Source organism: Gossypium hirsutum, chromosome A06 (genome assembly GCF_007990345.1).
Source record: "Gossypium hirsutum isolate 1008001.06 chromosome A06, Gossypium_hirsutum_v2.1, whole genome shotgun sequence".
Taxonomy (NCBI): domain Eukaryota; kingdom Viridiplantae; phylum Streptophyta; class Magnoliopsida; order Malvales; family Malvaceae; genus Gossypium; species Gossypium hirsutum.
In genome coordinates, this window is record NC_053429.1 from 47,767,798 (window position 1) to 47,790,554 (window position 22,757).

The 22,757-nt window shown below is 37.0% G+C and overlaps 1 non-coding gene across 1 annotated transcript; it reads left to right on the top strand.

Annotated features, from left to right (window-relative positions):
- Positions 1–20,574: 20,574 nt before the first annotated feature.
- LOC121231260 (small nucleolar RNA R71) lies at positions 20,575–20,680 on the top strand. The gene has a single exon (XR_005929324.1). It is a non-coding gene; the product is annotated as a small nucleolar RNA R71 (small nucleolar RNA).
- The last annotated feature ends 2,077 nt before the right edge of the window (positions 20,681–22,757 follow it).

Below are 22,757 nucleotides of genomic sequence, written 5' to 3' on the forward strand. Positions count from 1 at the left end.
TTAATTCCACTCCTACGAATTCTTGTGATTTTTCCAATCCACACCACTGCTGCTATCAGCTTCTGTTTTCAAAGTGAACCTTACCTAATTTGGGGTTTCATGGACCAACTAGGGCCTTGTCATACATAAGCCCACATATGATCATACTTAGCCATTCTAGTGGCTGATCATTTGCTCAACACTTCCATTCCAACATAGTTACATCATGAAACCATCTATACATTCATAAATACGAATGGTCTAATGCCATACTCCACTTCTACAAGCCATTTTCGCATGGCTGTACACTTATACATTTCATAAAGTACTCGAAAGACAACAATGGGTAGTCCTATACATGCCATATCAAAATTCAACCAAAATAGTACCCAAAAGAGCCTTTGATAGTGTGGGCGACTTCGACTTCAAGATCCCGAGTCCGATAGCTGGAGAACCAAAAATCTATAAAACAGAGGAGCAATGTAACGAGTAAGCAATTTATGCTTAGTAAGTTTGAGCAAGGAATTCCAGCATGCACAAAGAATAGCACACATTTAGCTAAACGGAATATTTCATAATACGCAATTTACCGATATCAAACTTGCTTCACAACATTAATAACCCTTATGTACATACACAATAAACTAACTTGGCCGAAGGCCGGTAGCTCGTTTATCAACTGAGCGAACATTTATTGTAAGGGCTCGATTAAATTCAACACATACGTAACATATCCCCATATTGGGATGTTTTTCGAGTATTCGCTGGAATTTTACAGCAAGCTCATTCATTACCAAATCACGTACCTTCGGGATTTAACCGGATATAGCTCCTCGTTCAAATGCCTTCGGGACATAGCCCGGTTTTAGTAACTCACACAATGCCTTCGGGACATAACCCGGATTTAACAACTCGCACGAATGCCTTCGGGACTTAACCCGGATTTAACAACTCGCACGAATGCCTTCGGGACTTAACCCGGATTTAATAACTCGCACGAATGCCTTCGGGACTTAACCCGGATTTAATAACTCGCACGAATGCCTTCGGGACTTAACCCGGATTTAGTATCTCGCACAAAGGCCTTCGGATCTTAATCCGGATATATTCACTTAGCACAAAGCCTTCGGGACTTAGCCCGGACAGCATTCAATTAATCATGCACATCTAACAATAATTCATAGCACATTCATATTTCATTTTCGTTTACGAAACTCAAACACAAGGCACATATTGTCCTTGCACATTCGGCTCAATAGCCACACATAGAGCATGATTTAATCACATCGAAATTTAAGATCTCTTACTCAAGAACTTACCTCGGGTGTTGTCGAACGATTCCGCTAGCTATTCAACCACTTTTTCCTTCCCCTTATCGGTTTTATTTCCCCTTTGCTCTTGAGCTTAATCAAACAAATAAATTGATTTCATCATTTTAGGCATCAAAAGATGAACACAAGGCACTTAGCCCATATTTATACATTAGACATTAAAGTCTCATACATGCAAAAATCATGCATCAACACAACATATTAGCTAATTTCTTTCCCCTTGGCCGAATATGCATGTCCATTTTTGGGGTCGATTTCAACACTTAATACACACATATACACACTAGTAAAGCATCCTCCCCCTTTTCATCGATTTAACACATGCATTGCTCATCAACATGCAAAGTTACATTCGGCCTTAGCACACATCTTGCTAGCCGATTCTTCTCCCTTTAGCAACCAATGCACATATGTGCTCACACAAAAATGCTAAAAAGGAGGTTCAAGAATCATCAAGCCATCATCACATGCATCATTAACAAGCTTCATATTTTGCATGCAATGGCATTAACACAACCTCCACCTAGGCCGAATCTTAACTTATCCTCATGCCTCATCACCACAACATCAAACACCAACCAAGAATGATGCATCCATGGTCAAGTGCCATTTCCATCACATAGCAAGATTTAGACCATGGGCTAGGTAGAACTCAAGCTAACAACTAAAACATGCATGCATCTCATGGAACATCATTAAACATACCTTGGCCTAGCTACATGCATGGCCGAATCTCTTCACCTTTCTTCTTCTTTCCTCCTTAAAATTTTTGGCCAAGGATGAACCAAAGGATAAGAAATTTTTTTCTTTGTTTTTCTTTCTAATTTTGGCTAAAATGGAGGTGAGAAAGGATGAACACAAACTTTTCTCCTTTCTTCTCTTGAGCTCACGGCAATGGGGGGAACAAACACCACACACACATTTTTTTTTCTTTTGTTTTCCATTTCTTTATTACCCATACTCCTTATTTTATTCTTCCACTAACAAAACATGTTTCATGACATGTTTTGCCCATCCTTCCTTGTCATGGCCGGCCACTACTCATTAGGGGGAAATTTGACATGCAAGTCCCCCCTTTGTCCACATGCACTAGTAGGTCCTCACACATTGACCTATTACATTTTAGAATTTTCTCACATAAGTCCTATTGACTAAATTCACATGAAATCAACCCAATTGAAGCTTGAAATTTTCACACATTCATAATTACATATTCTACACAATAAGTATCACATTCAAACATTTCGGTGACTCGGTTTAGCGGTCCCGAAACCACTTCCCGACTAGGGTCAACTTTGGGCTGTCACACGGGCTATAAAATTTCATTCAAGTTAAAATGAATCAAAACATGTACATTGTCCCTTATACGGGCCTATGAGACCCAAAACATACACTGGAAGTGATTTGGGACTAAACTGAGAATTTCTGAAAATTTTACAACACTTATGAAATTTTCTATGTTTTGAGAGTCACACGCCCATGTCCTCAGCCCATGTAACTCTTTGTTTATGACGTCAATAACAAATAAGGGTCCACGGCCAAGTCATTGCCCGTGTGGTAGGCCGTGTCCTCCACAAGGCTAAGACACACGGCTGTGTCTCTGCCTATGTGGCTAAGAAAATGGCTATTTACCAAGCCATTTGTCTTCCTTATTTGCACATACTTAAACAGAACTACAATAGTACATTTCATGGCATAAATAAACTACCATCAGGCAATAACATATCATCTTCACACTATCATCTATCATGCATTATAACATCATGCCTTACCAAATCACTTCATACTGAATTCACACTCAAAAGGCATTAACATATGATTAAATTCATATCCATTATATATATATATCAAGCAAATATAAATCACATCACAAAACATTACCATATGCACATGCATAATTATATGGGCTTACAACCAATTAGCCAATATAACCAATTTGAATGGCTACAAATTACATCCAACCTTTAGCCTTCACAAGCCAATAAATTTAACCAATTAATAATTACTCAAACAACAAAAAACCAAGTCCCTATACATGCCATAAACTTAAAGGGGTTTGCATTCACTTATACCCAACATGATAGCTTGATAGTGTGATAGCATCTCCGGCGATCTCTAACCCGAGCTAGCTAAATTAACCTATAAGAGATGGGAAAATACGGGGAGTAAGCTTTAAAGCTTAGTAAGTCCACATGAAAATAATAAGCATTTTATTAACATGCTTCTACCAATTCTCACAACATGATCTCAGGGTAATACAATCATATTTGCACTTTTTTACTTATATTCATGACAAGCTGTCCACTCCAGTCATGGTCACTCAATTATTTATAACTTGAGCTACAGAATTCTAAATAAGATCCGTTAAAATAATTTGAAACTAGACTCATATATCTTTCTACCATGAAATTTTCAGAATTTATGGATTAGCCAATAAGTATAGTTTATTTTTCAAAGTTACCCTATTCTGCTATTTGACAGCTTTGACCTTTCTTTACTAAAAATTAACTATATCTTAATACGGGATTCGGATGATGTTCCGGTATATTTCTATTGAAAATAGATTCATTAAGAATTTAGTAATATAAATTATAACCCATAATTATTTTTGTACAATTTGTAGTGATTTTCCAAAATCAGAACAGGGGAATTCGAAATCATTTTGACATTGTCTTACAAAAATTCAAATATATCATAATATGAAATTATTTTTCTTACAAATATTCTTCTATGTAAGACTAGACTCGATTTCCAAAATTTTTGGTGGATTTTCAAAGTCAGACTACTGCTATTATCCAAAACTGTTTTAGTGCTTTATAATGATAACTATCATAAGTTCATTTTCAACTAATCATGAACTCACCATTTCATGGATTCCATGTTCAATTACACAATGTAAGTTAGCATGATATTGCAACAAAATTCATAATCATAATTCATAAATCTTAGCTCAACGAAGTCTCGACATTTCAAAATCTCAATAACCATGAGCTTAGCGTACATACCTGTACCATTTCAACATTTTTCACATATTCATTCCTGTCTTTGACATACCCTTTTGGGACTATCATCAAATCATTCTTTGAACTACCCATTGAACACTTGGAATACTATTGGATATGCGGTAAACTTACACATAAGTGCCATACATATATACGTAGCCAAAGCTACCTCATAACATGTAATGCTCGCAATGGAGCTACTCACGGGCCTGCTAGCATAAGCTATAGGTTAGGGTGTAACTACGCGGGCTACTCACACAAGCTGTCAGGTATCCGAACCACTCAAGACTACCTAGCCACTGGTAGGAGACACACAAGACTAGTACCTGGAACCAAATTACATGTATCTCATACATCATGAACTCAGACCAATCAATGAGCTTAGATGTCACATATACATCACGAACCCAGACCGCTCAATGAGTTCGGATTCCTTAATTCCTAGTGACATGTCACTTGTATCCTAGACTATTCCTAAGGATCAAACGGGGTTTCCTTGCTTATCACATCACTGTTGAACTTGCTCGTAATGTCGTTTACGATATCTATATTACCAACCATGTACTCATGGAATAGCAAGGCATATAATTCGTATGATAGCAAATAAGCATTTAAATTCACATAACATTAAAGCATTAAATTATGTAACACATCACATTATTTACACATGAACTTACAATTCATGCAATAGAAAACATCAAAATTCAAGTATAACATTGCATTATTATTATTATCGCACGAACTTACCTCGATACCAAAAATGGTGAAAAAATGACTTAACCGTCAAATACTTGTTTTTCCCCAATCTAAGTCTGAATCTCGTTTTCCTTGATCTACAATATCACATTTAGCTTACTAATTAGTCACATTATTCATTGTGACCCAAAAATCATATTATGGCAAAATTATAGTTTTGCCCCTAAATTTTGTCATATTTACATTTTTGCCCCTAGGCTCGTAAAATGAAATTTATTCAATTTCTTTGTACTTTAAGCCTAGCTGAATCATTTTCATAACTATAGCAGCCCACAATTTGCACTAAATCACACTTTTATGATAAACTTTATAACTTTACAAATTAGTCTTTTTTAGCGTTTTCGCCGAAAACTACTTAGTAAAAGGCGTTTAACACACAAAAAACATTCATATTCCTCCCTCAAACAAAAAAATACACACATGTAGCACATGGGTAAAATTTTAAACATCAACCCTAGCTCAAATAAATGGTAGAAATAACTAGATCTTGTTACGAGGATTTAAAAATGTAAAAACTCATTAAGAACGGGGCAAGAGCGGACTTACAATCTAGCGTGGAAGCTTGGAAAACCCTAGCCATGGTTTCTCCATGCAGGTTTCAGCAATAACTTGAAGATGGACAAAAATTGGCTTTTAATTTTGTTTTTAATTCATTTTAATTACTAAATGACCAAAATGCCCCTAACTTAAAAATATTCTATTTCACCTATTTCATGTCCATTTTGTCCAACAAATTAACCAATGGTATAGTTACCATATAAAGACCTCCAATTTAAAATTTCTTAGCAATTAGACACCTCTAGCTTCTAGAACTCAAGTTTTGCACTTTTTACAATTTAGTCCTTTTGACCAATTGAGTGCCTAAACGTCAAAATTTTTGAATGAAATTTTCATGAAATCATCCCGTGAAATTGTAGACCATAAAATTATAATAAAAATAAATTTTATTATGTCATATTTGTGGTCTCGAAACCACTATTCTGACTGGACCCTAAATCGGGATGTTACAAGGAGTTTGAGGGGAAGTAAAATATTGTGGTGTTGAATTTGATGTGTAGTGGGAGTTGAGGGAGAAAAATAAGAGATTTTGGGGTGATCAGTTATGGTTAGATCATTTTGAAATTTTTTTCAAAAATCCTACCTCCTCTTCCTCTTCCAAATTTCTGACGTCAAATTTCCCATTCCCCCTCTTCTCTTTTGTTCTCACTTTTATTTTGTTCTTTTGCATTGAAATCCTGTTGCAATTTTACCTTCCAATTATGGTTTTCTAGTTCTTCAGTTTTTCTTCCTTTACGAGTTTGTAAGTTTCGGTAAGTGTAGTAATTGAACCTATTTTGATTGTGGGTATTGATTGATAGGTCTTGTTTTGACTTTGGAAGGGTTAAAGGGCTGGAGCTTTCGATCAGCATTGAAGTGGGGTAGAAACGTTGTTACTTGATTAAAGGTAAGGTTTTTGAAGGTGTTGGGTTTAGCAACTCAATGAAGTTTCATTTAACACCGATTTTGGGTGTTGAAATATCGATTTATAGGTTCTGGAGTGATCGAGGTTGCTTTAGCTTCGAATCAATACCAGGTGTGTACTTGATTACGCAGAAAATGGGGTTTTTACGAAAGACAAAAACCCCACTGTCGATGCCACACGGGCGTGTGGTTGCCCGTGTGGTAGGCTGTGTGCACTAACATGGTTGTGTGATCGACAAGGCTAGGCTGTAAGCGCAAGACATAACTGTCTGATAGCCAGGCAGGCAGTGTACGACACACGGGCTGGACTGATTTGGGCCGTGTGAGCCATACGGACGTGTGGGTCCACACAGGAAAACTACACGGGCATGTAGGATTTTGGGCCAGGCCGTGTGATCCACACGACCAAGGCAAATTTAGGCCGTGTGGGCCACATGGGCAAGCCACATGGGTGTGTGAGCCCATTTTCACTGAATTGATTGCTAAGGTTGCACGGGTCGCCCAAGTCGACTGTGAATCTATTGTAGGGTCGATAAGCATCACTTAGACCCCTAATTGTGTGAACTGACTGTTTAATTTATGTATATTAAGCATGATGATAGTACGCATGTACACTGAACAGGTTATATGTACTGATATCATGAAATAGCATGCCATGATTTGTATGCTGCATTGCATGGGGTTGGGTTGATTATATTTGGAGGAAGTGTACTGAAAAGCTCGTAAGTGTAATATACCGGTAGCTCAGTTGTAAATTACTGATTTGTGCTGCATTCAGTACTACCTGAAGTGTAGGGATAGGTGGGTTGATTTAATCCCCACATGGAGTGTAGGGTTGGACAGAGATGTTGTGTAAAGGCTAGTTGGGTAGGACTTTGTTACTGAATACTGCATGACTGCCACTGATACTGTGATGGGCTAAGGCCCAAACAGTTACTGATACTGAAAATGGCCTAGGCCCAAGACTGTTTTAACTGTGCACTGTGATTTTGCTATTGTTTGTTTTCTGTGGGATTACACACTGAGTTCACGTAAACTCACCCCTTCTGTTAAATTTGCACAGGTAATCTCTAGGCCTAGACAGATCGGTGCGGCAGAGGACTCGGTAGTGACCACGGTTATTGGACTATTTTAATTCATGATTTACGATTTATGATTATAGTGTTATTATTGTTTTATTTTGATGTAATTTGGGGACTTTTTGGACTCGGGTTTTTGTTTATTTTTATGGATTTTTAACTGCTAGTCATAGGGAAACTCAGTTTTCAAAAAGCCAAAGTTTTTAATAGCTTCTGCAACGAGTTACATTTTAAAACTATGGGGGCAAATGAGTAAAACGAATTTTAGAACCAATAAGAGATAAAGAAAAGTAATTAAGTGGAAATGGTTTTATTGCAACAACATAATTTTCCAAACACCCTATCATGTGACATTGCGAGATCGACCATAACATCTAGGCTGGGTTTGGGGTGTTACATACATGAACTGTATAAGCTTTAAATCGAAGAAATTTGTGAAAGACAAGTATAACCTGATGATTGAATATTTGAAAGGTTTGTTAGTTAATATGAGTTACATATTGATATATTCAATTTGTTGAATTGTATATTTATAATCAAATTGATTTTATTTCATATGAGCTTACTAAGCTATAAAACTTACTCTATTTATTTTATCGTGTTTTATAGTGATTTCAAAGCTAGCTTGGATTCGGGGATCGTCGGAGACTTCGTCACACTATCCTACTATCACTTTTGTACTTTTTAGCACACTATCCTACTATCACTTTGGTACTTTTGAGATTATGTTTTGGTTATACGGCATTTATAAGATTTATGTTATTTTGGTTATGAGTTGATAATGATTTTGGTCATTTGAAATGGCTTGTAAATGTGAAATGTTTTGGTTTGTATATAGCCATGAGAGTTGGCTTGTTTAGTTGATGTGGTTAAATATATATCAATGTGCATATGGCTTGGTTATATGTTTAAAGAAGAATATGTTATGCTTGTTGATATTTGGCAATTAGGTGTACTAAATGGTTGAGAATTGAATTTGGTATGTTGTGAGATTAAGCTAGATGATGCAAAATTTGAAAGTGTTCATACTGATGTTTGAAATTAGGAGATTTGATATGGAATTGAATGATATATTACGTCATTTTTGTGTTATTTATTGGTTGGCATTGAATGGTATGAATTGAATTTATTTAGAGTTATTTTAAATGCCTAATTGTGCTTTGTTTTATGCCATTTGGATTGATGTAGGTGTGCACAGGTTTGGGTGGCAAAATGGCTTGGTAAATAGCCTATTTTTGTCCACATCAGTAGAGACACGGGCGTGTGTCTCAGCCATGTGTGACACATGGTTATATTACACGGCCATGTGTCCTCTGGTGTTGAATTAAAAATCAAGTCAGTATGCTCCACACGGTCTCACACACGGGTGTGTGACTTGGCCGTGTGGCATAAGTCAGTATACCCTACAGGTTTGGCACGGCCTAGCATGAGTCAAGATAGTGAAATATAGAAATGTAGGAGATCCTAAATTAATTACATGGTACTGTGCACACTAATAAAAAATAGAAAAAAAATGAAATAGGATAAAGAGGTAGTAGAACAAACAGAAAAATAGTCGAAATAACAATAACAATAAAGTGCGTAAAAAACATTACATTCCTGAAAAGAAGAAGAAACAAATAATAATAAATAGAAAAATAAAAAGAAGATAAAACTAGGTAAAATCACAAATCGAAATCACAAGGAATATCAGGATGGAGAGGCTTTCGATCAGTCGTACGAACTGGTGACAAGAGATGAAAGTGTTGGCACAACTATAGTAAATAAGCCTCCATATGATCCTACTACTACTGTAAGTGTCTGATCTACTCTATTTGCTGTTAGACTCGTCCCAGCTCTGGGCTGGCAGTGAATCATCCGCATGTGATTCATAATAGTCAACCTCTGATCGGCCATCTATCCAACTAGGCTAAAAGAGGAGGTTTTCTCCGAAGTGTCGAGAAGTCCATAATACCTTGCTTAACAAGTCATGTAAGGACCTATACAGATTGGTCCCTTCTTGTGCCAATCCAATTTTTGGCAACAACATTGAGCAATAAAATATGCCATATCAATCAGGGGCGCTCCTCTATACTCCATAAAAAATATGCGTCCAAAGTACTCATGACCCTCATGCTTTATTTTCATCCTGTCACTGTGTGTGCCAAAATGGCAGGATGACACGTAAAATAGGGGGTAAGCATGTGGCCTTCGACTGACTCGAGTTATATGGTAGTTGAGTTTCAGCAATGTCAATCCAACAGAGGGGAGCCGGTCGTTAGACTTGCTTGGATAATGTCAAAAACTCAAGAGTACCCATAAACTCATTGGAATATAATTTGAGTGCAGCTCCAAAACCTAGGACTCTAAAGTAACATGTCGTATCTTTTAGTAAAAATGAAAGGGTGCTAGACTCATCCCACCATGATATAGTCGCTTGTAAAAAGAAAGTAGAGCAGAACTCCAATGTGAGTTCTATGCATGGGGCTCCATTATGGTAAAGAATCGGTCCCATAGTGCTATGTTGATCAATACATGGACCCGACCAGACAAATCAATTGCTTGTAGGGCATCCCAATTAATGCATCGACCCACTCCTAAAGGTCACTTCTTTAAGTGCTGGTATTGGTCCTTAATTGACTCGGACTAAATTAGACAAATGAGTGTCTGGTGATTGTGGTCTAAGCCGAAGGCGAAGATGCACCTATTGTTTTTTTCTTTCTATAAGAGGGGACAGAGACCTTAGTCTTACCTTTTGTATTCGTCATGATGTACTTGAAATAACAATTGACAACTAGATATCAGAAGGGTAGTGAAACACTAATTGGGGCATACCGACATCAACATGAAACAGAATTGATGTCAACAGTCATGTATTGGAGCAGAAAATATTTATCTGACATAAGGCACTAATAGAAAAGTTAGAATAACATCATCATCAGGTTAAACTAGACTAGGAAAGACATGAAATCGAACTAAAACACCAATTAGGGGATAAATCATTTTCAATAAAGCGTAAAATGTAAAGCAATTAACTAGAAGTAGGCATAAAAAAAAGGCAAAAGTATAATGAGAAAAGAAAAAGAAGAGAAATAAAAGAAAAGAAAAAATAAAATAAAATAAAATAAATGATGGAGGATAATAACAAATAACAAATGATGGTCTGGGCTTTAACTATGGAGTCTATGAGCAGTGACGTGTAGAAATGGTTGACGACGAGGAGATAGGACTAGGTAGAATGGAGAGATGGTGGCGTGTGGGATAGCAGTGGTAGGGTTTGGAAGGAGAAGAGGAAGAAATAAGAGAGGGGAAAATGTTAGGGAAGGGATGTAGAGGGGGAAACGACAGTGAGTTTAAGAGGGAAAGGAGAAGGGAAAGATGGGAAAGGGAAGAAAAATGGGGGAACTAGCGGCGTGAGTGGCGAATGATGACCAAGGGGATAAACGATGGCAAGGAGATGGTGGTTCATAGGAGAAGGCTTGCGTGAGAGAATGGAGGAGAAGGAAAGGAAGAAGGGGGAGGAAGAAAAGAGATCAGGAAAAAAATTTAGGGTTTCAAAGAGAAACGGTGGGTATGGTCATGTATTTAGCCTTTGCCAGGTCACATTGTTGTCTCAATCAACCATGTATGTCTTTGAGGCCATGTGGCTCTTACCATAACCCTTCCCAACCTTCACATGGCTGTGTATATAACCCATGTTGGATCACATGGTTGTGTCGCTCAGTCGTGTATATCTTTGAGCCAGTGTGGGTTACAAGAATGTTTTAAAAAGTTGCTTCAATATTCACATAGTCTATAACATGCCTACATGTCTAGGTTGTGTGGGAGACCTACTGTCAAATATAGTAGTTAATTCGGGTCAATTCCACATTTAAGGAGCTTGTTCTTTAAGCAAATTAGGATTTTATATTTTTTTTCTAGTATTTAGGCCTTAGGATTAAAAGTTAATAAAAATAAGTGTTTTTAACACATTTTGTAGGTGTTGTGACCCAATAGGTCAACATGGGCCTTAAGTTTTGCTAATTGGTTTAATTGAGTGTGCAAGTTGGACAAATAAAGGCTCAATTGACATGGAAACAAAGGTCAAGTGATGCACAAGCTTATTGGGATGTTAAAGCACCAAACAAACAACACAAGGCATATCTTTGGTGTCATGTCGAGCCACGTAAGGGGTGTGGCATGACACACATTGATGTGCTGTCTAAGTTTAATGAGGTTATTTTCGTCTGCGTAATCAAACTTCTACAAAGACCTAGGATATGCTGAAAACCTAATTTGGGCTACCAACACCTTTATAAATAAGATATTAGGGGTTGAATATAACCACGTAGTCTTAGATGCTCTCTGACTAGCCGTGCGCATGGGAATTAAAAAAAATGATTTTGAATCACGGGCCTTAACTGGAAGTAGACAATGTCAGTTGTAATATTTATAGTTCTGATGAAATACAAAGTATTCCATGGGATCGAATAGAAAGGAGACGGTGATTGAATAATAATTAGCGTACACTCTAGAGTCTAAGTGGCTATTGGTACGATTTTATAATATGACAAATCATAATAAGAAAATATTACAAGGAAATTAAATACACCATACTAGGGACTAAATTGTAAAAAATGTAAAACTAAGAAATTAACCAAGAAATGACGAACGGTGGTCAGTGATCGTGATTTTGTGTGATAAGTTTTATAAATTTATAATGAATCGTTCTTGAAGCTAGCTATTATCACGATGTAGGCAAGTGTACCTATCGAACAGTAGTACAGTTTTAGCAAGATGGGATTGTCGAACCCAAAGGAACTAAAAGTACTAGTAATGACTGCCTTTTATTATCTAGCCTAAGAATAAGGGGGTTTGTTTTAACTAACTAATTAACTAAACTAATAATTCACAGAAAATAGAATTGGGGGATTACTCTTGGAAAACGATTGAATTAAGACAATACCTAAGGAAGAATCCACCTAGACTTCACTTGTTATTCTGACTTCGAATCAGACGATTTATTCAATTAACTTGTTCCGTAGAAATCCCTAAGTTATATTATTATCCCTCTCGAGACTAACAACGTCTAATCTTAGGTTGAATAATTGAAATCTCTTTCTAATTAACTCCCTAGGGTTGCATTAACTCGATCTATGAATCCCCTTATTAGGTTTCACCCTAATCCGGAAAAATCTTATCACCCTATCTCTAGGAGCGCAATCAACTCCACTTAATTATGAAAATTGTACTTTTAGACAGGGTCTATTCCTCCTCTGAATAAGAGCTGAACTTGAATCAATATCCTGGAATATCAAAACAAGAATTAAGAATAAGTCAAATATTTATCATACAATTCAGAAAATAATATTTTAACAAGATTCGTCTTAGGTTTCATTCCCCTTAGGTATTTAGGGATTTTAGTTCATAACTAAAAAGGTAAACATCTTAGAAGAATAATGAATACAAAACATAAGGAAAAACCCAAAACTCCTGAAGGGAAATTGAGGGGAGATCTTCAGTCTTGATGATGAATGTGGCTTCTGAGATGGATCAATCGGCTTTCCTTAAGCAGTTCCCTGCTTCCCTCCCTGCGTCCCCTTTTTCCTCCTTCTCTAGGGTGTATTTATAAGCTTTGGAATGCCTAAGAACCCTCAAAATTGGCCTTTTCCGAATTGGACTAAACTTGGGCTCGGTAGGGACACGCTCGTGTGACACGCCCATGTTCGATTACTTCAGGCCGTGGTCAAGCCTGTTAAATAGGCACGGGCGTGTAGTCCACCCGTGTGAGTCGTGCTTCGATTCTACCAAATTGACACGACTGTGTGGTCTACCCGTGTGAGGAGGTCCAGGTCGTGTTGATTTCGTACGTTGGCCCATTTTCTCTGTTTTTGGCCCGTTTCTCGTTCCTTTCACTCTCCTATGCTCACCTAAGTATAAAACATGAAATTAAGGCATTAGAAGCATCGCATTCGCCAATTTTAAGGAAAAATCATCCATAAAATGTGCTAAGCATGGGATAGAAATATGTATAAATTACAGTTTATCAAATACCCCCACACTTAAGCATTTGCTTGTCCTCAAGAAAAATCCTCAACTCATAATCAAAATAAATTCTTCTCAACTTTGAATTTCTATCGATAATATCTCAAAATAATCCATAGATAATCATACATTGAAAATTCAACTAAAAGAACATCAAAGTTTCAAACATTCCAAGTTGAGTATTTTATCATGAAAACATAGGTGTCTCCCCTCGTCTAAGTAATTACCTTTGATTCAAAATGTCACCGAGATTCACATCCTCACTAAAGATTCACTCAAATCACTCGAGGTGATTAAGAACAATAAATGAAGCACTCAATAGTCAATAATGAAAAGTCATTACCATAGGTTTGCATGAAAATCAAATCTCCACCAGTATAAATTGAGGTGAAACATCAATCAAAAGGTCTTTAGAGGGTTGTAACGTGGCTTTGGTTAGAGGGTGTGGTCACAAGCTAAAAGAAAGGGTTAGAATTGAGATTGAGTTGAAAAATTGCCTAGCTAGAAAAAATGGCTAGTCATCAATTGCGTACAACAAAGCTTTTTCTCAGAATATGGAATTTAACTCTCTAGCTCAGAAGATTACTACTACTAAAATGTATACATGTATATTATTATTATAATTTTTTTAAGAACAAGTCAAATTACAAAATAGAATAAAACATAGCTAAGCAACTATTCCAACTCAAATCTCGACAAAAATAGGCATCAGATTAATTTAGGAGATTTTAACAATAATGAGTTATGGGTTAATATCGAGGGTAAATCAATGAATGGGTTGTTAGGCTCAAGGGGGTTCACTAAGGGTTAATTGTGAAGGTAGGCTTTATGAAGTGAGTGGGTTAAACCTAATTGCCTTTATCATTTTGACATATCAAATCAAATGGTGTGGTCTTGACATGCATAATCAAGCAAGTTCTAAAATAATAATTCAATACTAGCGCACTCATAATGAAAGTGAGCATGAAAGAAATAATAGATGCTTTAAAAGCTCAAGATCTCACAAAAAATATGGCTTTTTGATGTTTAAACTTGTGAATTCCAACTCAAGATAATACCTAAACTTAGGGAAATAACCTAAAAGTTTTTAATTCTTCAAAAATCAACTTATCATTCTTGATTCCCTAATGTCTTAAAGTTTAAACAATCAATGCATAAATGCCTATGTTTTAATTCAAGATATATCAATAAAAGTCATAAATCTATCAAAATTTATCCTAAACATGATATGAGAGCTTTTCAAGAGAACAAGGCAATCATTTAGAGATTTTTCTGATAGTGAAATGAATACCCCCCACACTTAAGATGTACATTGCCTTCAATGTACAAAGATAGATATATAGAAAAGAATATAAATATAAGATAGGGAGAGAAGTGAAACTTCTTGAGTGATGAATGAATTTCGTTGAACTGGAGTTTTGGAGAATAATCGGCGTGAGGGTGGAGGAGGATACTTCGGCGGTGGTAGAGGTTCATTAGTCCATAAGTCTTGCACCAAAAGAATATTATATCTGGTGGTAGCTATGGTCGTGATCGAGTAGGACATGGCAGTTGTGGAGAACCTTTCCCAGTTGAGTTTCAAGTTCCTGAGTAATAGTGAGATTTGGAGCTTTTTATAACTGTGAGCAAATCAGGAATTCTTTAAGAGGTATACTGAAGCATAATTACTCGTAATAAAATAGCCGAAGAATAGAAATTGTAAAAACTTAGGATGCAAAGGAAATAAAATAATAAATAAAAAAATAATTTCAAAATATAGAGATAAAAATAAAATAAAATAAATCATAGGTGTTTATAGAGAAATTGGGGCACACGGTCGTGGGGCATGCCCGTGTGCTCTAAGCTCAGCCCGTGCATTTCGTATTTTTCAAAATTAGGCGCATTGGAGTACACGGCCATGTTGCACGGCCATGTCGATCTCTGTTCGCTTCTCCCACGCCCGTGTAGGAAGGCGCATGCCCGTGTTAAATTGACAGGTTTAACCATGGTTTCAAAACACGGGCGTGTTGCACGCCCGCGTTATTTTGGCAGTTTCGCCCACGGCCATGTCGTACGGCCGTGGCTACTTATTGCATCCCGTATTGGGGAAGAAATTTTTTTCCCTATTTTCACATAGCCGTATCGTATGGCCGTGTTGCACTCTGTGGTATGTGCACGGCCTACGGCACGCCCGTGTGCCTGGCTGTGTGGTTTTAAAAAGCCTGTGCTCAATGATTTGGTTAGTATGTTAGATTTTAAAAACTAAAATTTAACGAAAGTAATATTGTTAGTGCTCGGGTTGCCTCCCGAGAAGCGTTTATTTAAAGTCTAAGCTAGACTTTACCGTGTGAGTATACTTGAGGAGATTTATGGAGCTGTAGCTCCTCCCTATCATCTTTAAATTTCTCACCATTGTAAGGTTTGAGGCGATGTCCATTTACTTTGAAAGTACTTTGCGATGGGTGACTTATTTGTATGGTGCCGTATGGGAAAACTATTTTGACTATGAACGGACCTGACCATCGTGATTTAAGCTTCCCAGGGAACAATTTGAGTCTTGAGTTATATAATAGTACAAGATCTCCAACTTCAAATTGTTTATTTCGTTTTAACCGAGCATCGTGGCGTCGTTTTGTTGCTTCCTTGTATAGTCTTGAATTTTCATATGCATAGGTTCGCCATTCGTCTAACTCGTTTAACTGCATCAACCTATTTTCACCTGCAAGTTTGGGATCAAAGTTTAGAAATTTTATAGCCCAAAATGCTTTGTGTTCTAACTCAAATGGTAGATGACAACTTTTTCCATAAACGAGTTTGCATGGTGATGTTCCTACGGGGGTTTTAAAAGCAGTTCTATAAGCCCATAATGTGCCATCTACTTTCATTTCTCAATCTTTCCTGTTTAATCCTACCGTCTTTTCTAGGATACGTTTAAGTTCTCGATTTGCCACTTCGACTTGGCCACTAGTTTGAGGGTGGTAAAGGGTAGCTGTTCGGTGGTAAACTCCATATTTCTTAAGGGTTTTTGCAAATTAGGCGTTACAGAAGTCAGTCCCCTTATCGCTGATGATTAATCTAGGTGTTCCAAATCGATAGAAAAGTTTTTTAAGGAAACTTACCACTACTCTAGCATTATTTGTAGGCAGAGTTTGGGCTTCAACCCATTTAGACATATAATTGACAGCTACTAATATGTATTTATTTCCAAATGAACTAGGGAATGGACCCATGAAATCGATACCCCAAACATGAAATATTTCACATGAAAGCATATATGTCTGAGGCATTTCATCACGGTTAGAGATATTACCTGTCCTTTGGCATTTATCACAAGAAATAACATACCTGTTGGCATCTTTGAATAAGGTGGGCCAATAAAAACCTGATTCAAGTATTTTATGTGGTGTCTTATTTCCACCGTAATGTCCTCCAGCTAGTCCTGAGTGGCAATGTTCCAAGATTTTTAATGCTTCTGTTCTTGTAACGCATCGTCGAATGACTTGATCTGCACATATACGGAAAAGAAAAGGATTTTCCCAAAAGTAGTTTTTCACATCAGTAAAGAATCGTTTCTTTTACTGATGTCTCAACCCTTTTGGGATAATGTTAGCGGCTAAAAAATTTGCATGTCTGCAAACCAAGGTACTTCTGAGTAAGAAATAGCAAAAAATTGTTCTTCAGGGAACGAATCATTTATTTCCACTTCATCTAGCTCTTTAGTATTTAAATTTCAAGCCTGGATAAATAATCAGCTGCGAGATTTTTTGCTCTTTTCTTATCTTGAATTTCCAAGTCAAATTTATAAAATAGCAAAATCCATCGAATGAGACGAGGTTTTGCGCCAGTCTTAGTTAACAGATAGCGAAGGGAAGAATGGTCAGTAAAAACGAAAACTTTAGACAATATTAGATATGGCCTAAATTTATCAAATGCAAAAACCACAACTAACAATTCTTTCTTCGAGGTAGTGTAGTTCTCTTGTGTGGCTGTCAAAGTTTTACTAGCATAATAAATAGGTTGAAAGTGCTTGTCCCTTCGCTGTCCCAAAACTGCACTTACTGCAAAGTCACTCGCATCACACATTAGTTCAAAAGGTAAATTCCAATCAGGTGCTATTATAATTGGAGCATTAATCAATTTCTCCTTTAGAGTATTAAACGCTTCTAAACATTCCTGATCAAAATTAAAGAGCATATCTTTTTCTAGTAATTTTGTCAAAGGCTTAGCTATTTTAGAAAAATCTTTAATAAATCTTCTATAAAACGCAGCATGTCCTAAAAAACTTCTAATAGACTTAACCAAACTAGGAGGAGGTAATTTTTCAATGATTTCGACTTTAGACTTATCAACCTCAATCCCTTTACTAGAAATTTTATGTCCTAGCACAATACCTTCTTGAACCATAAAGTGACATTTTTCCCAGTTAAGTACAAGGTTCGTTTCCTCACATCTTATTAGAACTCGTTTTAAATTTTTAAGGCAAAGATTGAAAGAGTTACTGAATACCGAGAAATCATCCATAAATACCTCCATGATATCTTTTACGAGTTCGTCAAATATGGCCATCATGCAGCGCTGGAACGTAGTAGGAGCCTTACATAATCCAAAGGACATTCTTCAGTAAGCAAATATACCGTATGGACATGTGAATGTCATTTTTTCCTGATCTTCAGGAGCTATTAGGAAAATAGCCAAATAGTCTGTCTAAGAAGCAGTAGTACATGTGCCCTGATAGTCTTTCCAACATTTGGCCAATGAATGGTAAGGGGAAGTGATATTTCCTCCTGGCATCATTTAGCTTCTTATAGTCAATGCAAACTCTCCAACCTGTGACTGTCCTAGTTGGAATTAGTTCATTGTTCTCATTGGCTACCACAGTCATGCCTCATTTCTTAGGAACAACCTGCACTGGACTTACCCAAGAACTGTCAGAAATAGGATAAATAATTCTAGCATTTAGAAGTTTAATTACCTCGGCTTTAACAACTTCCTTCATGTTGGGGTTCAGCCATCTTTGAGCTAGCACACGTGGTTTATATTCATCTTCCATTAAAATTTTGTGGGTGAAAAAAGAAGGGCTGATCCCTTTAATGTCAAAAATTTTCCAAGCTATGGACTTTTTATGTTCTTTTAATACTTGGATTAATTCATCTTTCTCCTTGGGTTGCAAGTTAGATGCAATAATAACTGGTAATGTAGAATTATTTCCAGGGAATGCATATTCCAAGTGGTTTGGTAATTGTTTAAGTTCTAGTTTGGGAGGTTCTTCAGTAGAGGGTTTTTGCTTAAAATCATTGTTCCCTTTAATGTCCTCATATTCTGCTTGTCTTTGGGAAGATTCATTGAAGTTCAGTTTAGCTTTTATTTTACCTATCTTGGAATCATCGTCATCTATCTCCTCTCCTTGGGCATGGCACAGTTCCAACGTGTCCTTATGTATGATTTCCTAAAAAGAATCTTGAGCAGCATGATCAATAGAGTCAATAACATAACATGAGTCATCCTGTTCCCTAGAAAATCTCATGGCATCGTAAATTTTAAAAATAATTTCTTCGTCACCTACTCTAAGTACCATTTTACCATCACCTACGTCAATAACAGCCCTAGTGGCTAAAAATGGACGCCCTAAGATTAAAGGCACTTCAACATATTCATCCATATCAAGCACAACGAAGTCAACAGGGAATATAAATTTATCTACTTTTACAAGAATGTCCCCTATAATACCCCTAAGATATTTAACTGATCTATTAGCTAGTTGAATGCTCATCCTAGTGGGTTTAGGTTCCCCAAGACCAAGTTGTTTAAACATTTTATATGGCATCAAATTAATGCTAGCACCTAAATCAGCTAGTGCCTTATCAACGTTGGCAGTTTGGTTGGCAGTTTTTTTTAGTATAGTCGAGCATTCCTCGTTAAGTTGCACCGTAGATAAGTCTTCAAACTTCCCTTTTTTTGTTAGGAGCGCCTTTAAAACTTTTGCATATGTAGGCATCTGTGATATAGCTTCAACAAAAGGTAAGTTAATATGTATTTGTTTAAAAAGTTCAAGGAATTTACCAAATTGTGCATCCACGCGGTCTTTCTTCAACTTTTCTGAGTATGGAATTGGTGGTTTATATTCTTTCGACATTGGATTGTCATTGCTTTCAGGTTTTACCTCCTCTCCTTTGCTGCTGTCAGCTTCTTGTTGTGGCTTCTTTTCTGATTCAGCTAACACTTTCCCACTCCTTAGTATAACTACTTTCACATGTGCTTCTAGATTGGATTCAGTGTTACTAGGTAGATTTCCTGGTGCTCTTTCGGAAATCATCTTAGCCAGCTGTCCAATTTGATTTCGAGCCCTTGGATCAATGCTTGTTGATTTTTGAGTGCTGTCTTAGTATTCTGAAAATGAGCTTCTGATACCGAGATGAATTTGGTTAGCATCTCCTCAAGGTTCGGCTTCTTTTCTTGCTGGTAAGGTGGTTGTTGAAAATTCGGAGGATGTTGTGGCTTTGATTTCCTTGACCGCCCCATGAGAAATTGGGATGGTTCCTCCAACCTCTATTGTAAGTGTTACTATATGGGTTATTTTGGGGTCTGGAGTTATTGGAGTTATTGTTACCCATATATTGGACTTGTTCCTCCTCGATGCTAGGGTTGAAGGGTTGATATTTTGTGCATGCTCCTCCTCCATTCGAATCGTACCTCATCGTTGGATGTATTTGAGTAGAACCACACAAACCATCAATCTTTTTGTTTAAGAGTTCTCCTTGGTTAGATAGCATAGTAACCGCGTCGAGGTAGAAGACACCGGCTGCTTTCGTCTGCTTTGTTCTCATAACTTGCCACTAATAGTTATTCAGTGAAATCTCCTCAATAAATTCGTAAGTCGCCTCATGTGTCTTGTTATTGATAGTTCCTTTAGCGGTTGCATCAATCATCTGCCGAGTCGAATGATTCAGGCCATTGTAGAATGTTTGAACTTGCAACCATAGAGGTAATCCATGGTGAGGACACCTTCGCAGTAGGTCCTTGTATCTCTCCCATGCATTGTAAAGAGTTTCTAAGTCCATCTGCACAAACGAAGAGATATCATTATATAATTTGGCTGTTTTAGCCAGTGGAAAATATTTGAATAAAAATTTTTTGGTCATTTGTTCCCAAGTAGTAATTGACCCTCGTGGTAATGAGTTTAACCACTGTTTAGCTTTGTTCCTCAATGAAAAAGGGAATAACCGAAGACGAATGGCATCATCAGAAATGCCATTAATTTTAAATGTATCGCAGAATTCTAGGAAATTTGCCAAGTGAGTGTTTGGATCCTCATCCTACAAACCATCAAACTGAACAAATTGCTGTATCATTTGAATAGTGTTAAGTTTTAGTTCAAAATTAGTCGCAATAATAGCAGGCCTAACTATACTTGACTCAGTTCCTGTTAAAGTAGGTTTAGCATAATCATACATAGTACGAGGAGCAGGATTCTGATTTGCTAGTTCAGCGGGTATCGCAGAGGCAGCTGATTGTCTTGATTTTTAGCCATCCCTTCGGTCGTAGTTGAGATATCGTCCTCTTGCTCTTCCTCATGTATCTTAGGCTTCGCCTTATTTCTCTTCGGTTTCTGCAAGCTATGCGATCGATTTCTTTGTCAAGAAGCAGTGGTCCTGACGGGTTTCTTCTAGTCATAAACTATAAAAACCTGCCAAGAGAAAGAAAAAATAAATTAATAAATAAAAATAAAATAAAATAAAATTAACTTGCAAGAAAAATAAATGGCTAAATTAAGAAAAATTGAGTGTTCCTAATATCTTAGTTCCCCAGCAACGGCGCCAAAAACTTGATCGTGATTTTATGTGATAAGTTTTATAAATTTATAATGAATCATTCTTGAAACTAACTATTATCACGATATAGGCAAGTGTACCTATCGAACAGTAGTATAGTTTTGCAAGACCAGATTGTCGAACCCAAAGGAACTAAAAGTGCTAGTAATGACTGTCTTTTTATTATCTAGCCTAAGAATAAGGGGGTTTGTTTTAACTAACTAATTAACTAAACTAAGAATTTATAGAAAATAGAATTGGGGGATTACTCTTGGAAAACGATTGAATTAAGAAAATACCTAAGGAAGAATCCACCTTGACTTCACTTGTTATTCTGACTCCGAATCGGATGATTTATTCATTTAACTTGTTCCGTAGAAATCCCTAAGTTATATTATTATCCCTCTCGAGACTAACAACGTCTAACCCTAGGTTGAATAATTGAAATCTCTTTCTAATTAACTCCTAGGGTTGCATTAACTCGATCTATGGATCCCCTTATTAGGTTTCACCCTAATCCGGCAAAATCTTGTCACCCTTCTCTAGGCGCGCAATCTACTCCGCTTAATTATGACAATTTTACTCTTAGACAGGGTCTATTCCTCCTTTGAATAAGAGCTTAAATTGAATCAATATCCTGGAATATCAAAACAAGAATTAAGAACACATAATTAAGAACAAGTCAAATATTTATCATACAATTTAGAAAATAATAACAAGATTCGTCTTAGGTTTCATTCCCCTTAGGTATTTAGGGATTTTAGTTCATAACTAAAAAGGTAAACATCTCAGAAGAATAATGAATACAAAACATAAAGAAAAACCCAAAACTCCTGAAGGGAAATTGAGGAGAGATCTTCAGTCTTGTTGATGAATCTGGCTTCTGAGATGGATCAATCGGCTTTCCTTGAGCAGTTCCTTGCTTCCCTCCCCGTGTCCCCTTTTTCCTCCTTCTCGAGGGTGTATTTATAGGCTTTGGAATGCCTAAGAACCCTCAAAATTGGCCATTTCTAAATTGGACTAAACTTGGGATCGACAGGGACATGCCCCTGTACGATTACTTTAGGCCGTGGCCAAGCCTGTTAAATAGGCACAGGCGTGTGGTCCACTCGTGCGAGTCGTGCTTCGATTCTTCCAAATTGACACGACCGTGTGGTCTACCCGTGTGAGGAGGTCTAGGCTGTGTTGATTTCGTACGTTGGCCCATTTTCTCTGTTTTTGCCCCGTTTCTTGTTCCTTTCACTCTCCTATGCTCACCTAAGTATAAAACATGAAATTAAGGCATTAGGAGCATCGAATTCACCAATTTTAAGGAAAAATCATCCATAAAATGTGCTAAGCATGGGATAGAAATATGTA